Source organism: Netta rufina (genome assembly GCF_964035555.1).
Source record: "Netta rufina genome assembly, chromosome: 9".
In the NCBI taxonomy this organism is placed as follows: Eukaryota; Metazoa; Chordata; class Aves; order Anseriformes; family Anatidae; genus Netta; species Netta rufina.
Genome location: NC_140132.1, coordinates 21,693,238 through 21,699,237, shown reverse-complemented (window position 1 = coordinate 21,699,237; position 6,000 = coordinate 21,693,238). Strand labels below are relative to the sequence as shown.

The 6,000-nt window shown below is 49.7% G+C and overlaps 1 protein-coding gene across 1 annotated transcript in view; it reads left to right on the top strand.

The window, feature by feature from the left end:
• Positions 1-212: 212 nt before the first annotated feature.
• FNDC3B (fibronectin type III domain containing 3B) overlaps positions 213-6,000 on the top strand; it is a 174,312-nt gene continuing 168,524 nt past the window's right edge. Inside the window, exon 1 of the mRNA XM_084292430.1 lies at positions 213-289. The gene's annotated coding sequence lies outside the window, so the exon portion shown is untranslated. The remainder of the gene's footprint in view (positions 290-6,000) is intronic.

Sequence of the window (6,000 nt, the reverse complement as noted above, 5' to 3'; positions counted from 1 at the left end):
GGCAGCGGGGCCGCCCCGGGGAGGAGCGGGGCGGAGCGGGAGGCCCGGGCGCCGCCGCCCGCTCTCGTCAGGCGGCTTTTGGGCGGGAGCCTCTACTCCAGAGCGCTCGGTAGCGTGGGCCGGCCGCGGGCCCCATGTGGTGCCGACATCACTGACATGGCGGCATCCCCGCCGAGCCCTCCTGCCGCTCGCTGCAGCTAGCCGGGACTCACCGCCGGCCCTGCCCTGCCCTGCCCTGCCCGGCTCGGCTCGGCTCGGCTCGGCTCGCCCCGCACCAGCACCCCGCTAGGTAAGGACGGCGCCTCCCGGCAGCCCGCCGAGGCTCGGAGCTCCCCGCTCGGGTTTGCTGGAGGCTGGGCAGGGCTCGGGGCAGCCGGGCTGGGCTCGGAGCCGCGTCCCCCGCCGCGGGGAGCCGCGGCCGCCCCGGCCCTTTTGTTCCCCGGCGGGGCGGCGGCCGCGCCCCGCGGGGCTGGGCGGAAAGTTGGGGTCCCCACGGCTCCCCCTGCCCTCCCTGGAGGCTCCCCGGGCAGGTGGAGGAGCCCCGGAGCCCTGGGCACGGCTGGGGACAGCACCCAGCAACTTCGCCCCGTCCCGGCCTTCTCCTTCCCCTCCCTCGGTTCCCTTTCGGGGAGGAAAATGCTGGCGGCTCGGGGCTCGGCTCGCCAGACACCTCTGTAAAATGGCATGCTACCAGCAGGCGGAACGGAAAAAAAAAAAAAAAAAGGAGAGAGGCTGTTAAAAGCTTAACCTCTCGTGGGCTAGGAGCACAGCTGCATCCCTGCTCCCTGGCCGGGTTCGCAGAAATGCGCTGTGTAAATAGGGTTTGGTGAAGGGAGTTGGGGTGGGAGCCGCTGTGCAGAGCCCTGTACCCCAGCTGTCTGTGAGCCTCGCTCCCTAGCAGTGATTTTTGGGGTTTCGATTGCGTTTCTCCTTGCCCGAGTACCCAAAAGTACCGGCCCAGCGCCTGGCAGTGCGAGTTGCTCCTTCGCGAACAGGGAAGCGAAGCTACAGAAAAATCAAAGTTTCTTTTTCAGCGTTTTTTTGGGCTTTTTGTGCGCGTGGTGTTGGTCGTTGCCGTCTTCCTGCACCCGGTGCCAGGTTTCTGAGCGCGGCACCCGCGTCTGTGCCCGCAGCCCCAGCGGCTCTGTCCCTGGCCACAGAGCCCAGGGCTCAGCAGGGGTAACGCGTCCGCTCCTGGGAGGCGTTCAACCAGTCTGACCTGAGCTGAACAACGCTACGTAATGGGATTCCAAACTCACACACATTTTCAGGGCTAGAATGTGATTTCTCAACCTTTTTTCTTCCCCAGCTGGCCTGGCAGAGCGGGCTGGGTCTCAGCCCTGCTGATGGGGGCGAGCTGCTGCCGCCCCGCACACGGGGTGTGCTGGTGGGGAGCCCTCGTCCCTGGACAAATGCATCATCCCCTGGATAAATGCATCGTCCCCCGGTAAATGCATCACCCCTGGGGGCTTCAGCAGGCACAGACGGGCTGCCCCCCGTGAAGGGAAGCACCCTGCCTGCCCTAGCCTCTCCGTCCGTGCTCTCAGCCCTCTGGCACCTGCGTGCAACCGGTGCTATGAGAATGATTCTTGGCCGTGCTCCCGGGGTCATGTAGGGTCTCGCACAGAAGCAGTCTGTTAGTGTTTTTCTCCTAATCTTCAGCGCTCTGTGGTTCCCTCTCATTAGTTCTGAAGCGTTTGTGAGTGTAGTTGTATCGGGACCCTGCTGTGACAGCAATGCCAACCGCCCCAGAAGTACCATATATTGTTCTTCCCCGCCTAGTGTCTCCCAGCTAGTTTACGCTCATAATGTAGCGCAGGGATGAGTCTATGTGGATGTTAATAGATTTTACATTTTTTTTGAGCCGTTAGGACTCATCTGGTTTGGGTTTGAGGTCACTGCTGGGACAGCAATGAGTTTTTTTTTCATACCGTTAGCCTATAGTTGGCTGAAGTCGAAGAAATGAAGAAAGTTAGCGTCCAAAATAAGCTGCTATTCTGCTGTAGCTAAGAAGCTTGGAGCTGTGACTTCGTACTGCAAACATTATATCTATAAGCAGAGGTTGTAACTCCAAGTCTGAATTGCGTTTGTTCTTGTACTTTCATTCTACGTACAACATTTGGTGAACTTGAAGACTCTCACCTAGTGCCTCTTCCTAGCAGAGACACATTTTTTTCCTTCTTACTTTGTCAATTCCATTAAGCCCTTTAATGAGGGAGGAGTGGTTAGGGTTAGTTAAACTTTTATGATTGATAAATCTGTGCAAGAAAATATATACAGATCGTGGAGCGGAGTTGTGTGTGGTTGTATTCATGAACTTCCCAATTAGTGTAATGGGCTTTTCCCTCAAAAATGTAGCTTGTCAGTCTGGTGAGCGCTAGTGCAGAAGCAAAGTTTACGGTATGAATCAGTGTGTAGTGTGAGGTTCCTAATTCGTACAAAATACTTGTAATTACATAAAAGTCTCAGAACCCAGATGCAGCTGAGTAAAGCAAATTACTTTCCACAGTGTAGTTAGCTGCTCCTCTCGGCAGAGCAGACGTGAGGAAAACTGGAGTGATCCTGGGAAGCGCGAGGACTGGCAGTCCAGGCTGCCCTGGAAGAGAATCCCGGCCTCTCGACCAAGAATGCCGTGGTAGCAGGCAGCGAGTCTGGAAATCGAGCGTCGCAGCGTATCGGAACATACTGCGAGTTACTGAAGGCTATTATAAACAACTGTGACTTCAGTGTACAGCAAATAAAATAAATAGTGCAGGAAGCCAGCAAACCTCTGTGTAAATCTCAGCTGTGCAGAATACCAGCGGGGCAGAGCTCTGCAAACCCGTTGCAGAGCTAACTTTGCATAGGTGATCTCGTCTGCAGTGCTCAACAGCAGCAGTGGGGAATCCTTCAGAGCCAGGAATATCAAAAGTAATGTTGTTTACGGCCAAGGGTTAGTGTTGCTGTGTGATCTGTCCCTGGAGATGGAAGGTATGTGGGAAGAGGGAAGTTCTTCAAACAACAGTCGAAATAGGAGACGATAGATACACAACGGTAACAGGCCATCTACAGGCAGGAATGTTTGGGTGGTGGAAAACAGATAACTCCGCAAACATTTGCCAGCTGAAATGTGGCAGTTCGCATGTTCACCAATTTGTTCTGAGTGCCTCTGTGCGAAATGAAGGGTGCGTGCCCCTTCTTTATTGGAGAAGAGGCTGCCAGGAAAAAAAAAAAAAAGCACAAACTAATTAAACCTGATTTATTGTGCAATTTGTAAGGGCATTGGAGAAATTAGCTGCCTTGCAGAAGTGCTGCTGCAGATGTTAAATCTGCGCTCTGCTCTGGGTGGAAAACTAAGGTGCTATTGAGTGAGTTCAGGAGAAAAGTGTAGTCTGTGTTAAAGTCTGTTCCTGAGCAAGAGCGTTCCCCAGAGGGTCCAGGTGATGTGGCTTTGAGTGTGTCTGCGTGGCGTTTCGTGCTGTGGGAGGATGGATCACCTTTTGCATCGAAAAGCTTGGAGGTTAAAACGTGCCGCTTGTTGAGGGATGTGCTGACTGTGTTTGATCTGAGGAATCCTTTATTCACAAGGAAATTGTGTTGTGTATCAGTGGGTAATGGAGAACAAGCCAACTGCTGCACCACGTGCACAGGAGACACTTGGCACTTGGGTTTCTAGCAGTGACAATTCATAATGTGGTATATGGGGGAGGTTATCCTGTGGATACCCCTCTTATTAGAGTGCTGTTATGTATAATGCTCTTTTATTTATGTAGTATGAAGTGAAAAATGATTCCTAATCGTGTATGTTTTTATTTATATGTAATGTCTATAAATAAATATTTTTAAAAGAGAACAGAGGTGGCAGTTGGTCCAGGTTTGTGGCATTTACTTGTTCCGGCATCTGCTTCATCACAATGGACTGAGATTGGGATTTCAGCCACTGTTGTTTTTTGATTTTTAATTTCAGTTATTCAAAATCAAACCCACAAATTTTCTGGGATCACAGGTGATAGCCTAGAGAAATTACACACACACCTGCCTCAGCGCATAGCCCTTCTGGGGCAGAGGAGCGCGTACCTTGAGTGCTTCGTACGTAGCTCCTGTAAATGCCTGAAGCGTGACTATGGACGTGGTTATTATTAGGTCCTCGCACAGGGCTCTAATAATAGGACGTGTGTGTATGTATATATTTAAACATGTACTTCATGCTTTCAGAAATGTTTCATATGGAATGTTTTGAAAGGAGAAAAAAGAAATGGCTCTCAAGAGGCTGTTAATAAAAACTCCAGCAAGCAACAATTTTAGATGACCCTCGCCACCCTCAGAGGGCCTCGGAATGTCGGGGACAGCTCTCCCCATGCTTTTAATCTGAGCTAGCAAAACATCAAGCTCATTCTGCTTGGTTTGTAGCATTTGTAGGTTTCTTGGCATGGGCGTGTTGACTTGACGTGGTAGCTCCCTATTCCCTGTAATGCTAACAGACTGTGTCGTAATCTAAATCTGTGTTATCTTTTGCCCTGAGTACTGCATGATTCTTTAGTCAAGCCTAACACAGAGAAGTATGATGCTGTGGTATTTTTTTTTTATTATTCTATTTTATTTTTTTAAATCTCAGTAGCAGAAGCAGCAGAGGAATAGAGAGTTGTCGTCCTAATGTGCTTCAGGATCACCTAACCATTTCTCTTCTAACTGCCAGAACTTATTCCACTTTACTTGTAACCTTTATTGTGGAACCAAATGCCTATTCGATGGCAATTCATATAGCATAAGTGACCTTATGCTTGCTGACACTTGTGCTGGTGGTTATGAAGCATTACACGTTGCTTTTTGCTTGTTATTTATTTATTGATGTGGAATAATGCAGCAGAGAAAAAAGATGATAGTGTTTGCAGAAAAGGAGAGCGCCGAATAGGTTTCCTTTTGGTGAGCCTGTATTTTTTATTTTTATTTTTATTTTTTGCAGCATCATGTAACATCAACTTACAGCAGAGAATTACTTTTGATGTCTTGATGAAAGCAAGTGAGCAAAAGCATCACTTTGTTAGAGTAAATTAGCAGCCGTGACACGATCAGAACTGCAGAGGTTCTAGGTTCTGGGTGTACAATGCCTGAGCTCAGCAGCCTGAATTTCCCCAGCATCTCTCTGTAAATACTGAGAGAGGTGGTGGGACTGAAAATCAAAGAAAATGAATATCAAATGGAAATCAAAAGCGCGCAGCTTGGGCTTCACTTCCTCAAGATGTGTGTGACAGCGTTCTGGTTTGCATGGATGTCAGTACTAAATGCTTCTTGGTACTGTCTTGAAAAAGAGTGAATGGTCTGAAAGTAAGAACAGAGACCTCTCTCGCTGGACAGTACCTGTGCGTTAATTAAAGCAGATGAGAATGGCACACACCAGCCTGTAAATGATGTGGTTCAGTGTGCCAACAAACTGGGAGCATTCTGTAAGTGCTTGCTGTTTGGTTCTTTCAGGCATGCTAAAAAGGACTGGATTCGTAAGCAGGCTTCTTCTGTTCACATCCTGAAATGGAAAGCGAGACCGGTCTCCCTTTGCTTTGTCTTCAGACTTTGTCTGGGTGCTGGTCAGGTGCTGCAAGGAGACTTACCTGGTGGACCATGAGGGGCTGCGGGTGGCCTTGAAGTGCTCTTGCACCTCCCTTCAGACTTCAGGCAGCAGAGTAATTGTGTTTTTCCCAGCACAGTGCTGCCTTTTGCCTGGGTATTTTGCTAGTTCTTTTCTGAAAATGTGTTTTAAATCCTGAAGCACTTACATGTGGGTGAACTTTGCTAAATGGAGCGAGTGATGTGAGCTGGTAACTGTAGGATCGCTTTACAGGTCAAAATAAACCCCTGCAAATAAGATGCGCGAGCACTTTGTCACTGCCCCAGCGCAGCTAATAGCAATGCTTTCGTGACAAGATCAGGCAAATCAGAATATATCTTGTACCTGATGCTGCTAGGTCTATTTCAACTCAGAACCAGGCTTGAGACACGGTTAAATAATCGCGTGTGATCGTGGCC